Source organism: Ailuropoda melanoleuca, chromosome 15 (genome assembly GCF_002007445.2).
Source record: "Ailuropoda melanoleuca isolate Jingjing chromosome 15, ASM200744v2, whole genome shotgun sequence".
In the NCBI taxonomy this organism is placed as follows: domain Eukaryota; kingdom Metazoa; phylum Chordata; class Mammalia; order Carnivora; family Ursidae; genus Ailuropoda; species Ailuropoda melanoleuca.
The window spans coordinates 33,590,369-33,590,607 of NC_048232.1; positions in this window are offsets into that span (position 1 = coordinate 33,590,369).

Sequence of the window (239 nt, forward strand, 5' to 3'; positions counted from 1 at the left end):
GCGCTTGCCGCGCAGGCGGCCCCCGCCTGGCGCCCTCCGCCCCGCCCTGGCGCCCGGAACGGCCCCGGCGCCCCCCCCCTCTCGCGCGCTGCTTCCCCGGCCCCGCAAGCCGGCCGCGCTGTGCTCTCTGCTCCAGTCTGGAGGCTGGGGGGGCGGGGGCGGTTTCTCCCAAGACTCGAGCGCCAACTCGGGCCTTGGCGCCGCGGTGCCTCCCACCCCCCAGCCCACCGCAATGCCTC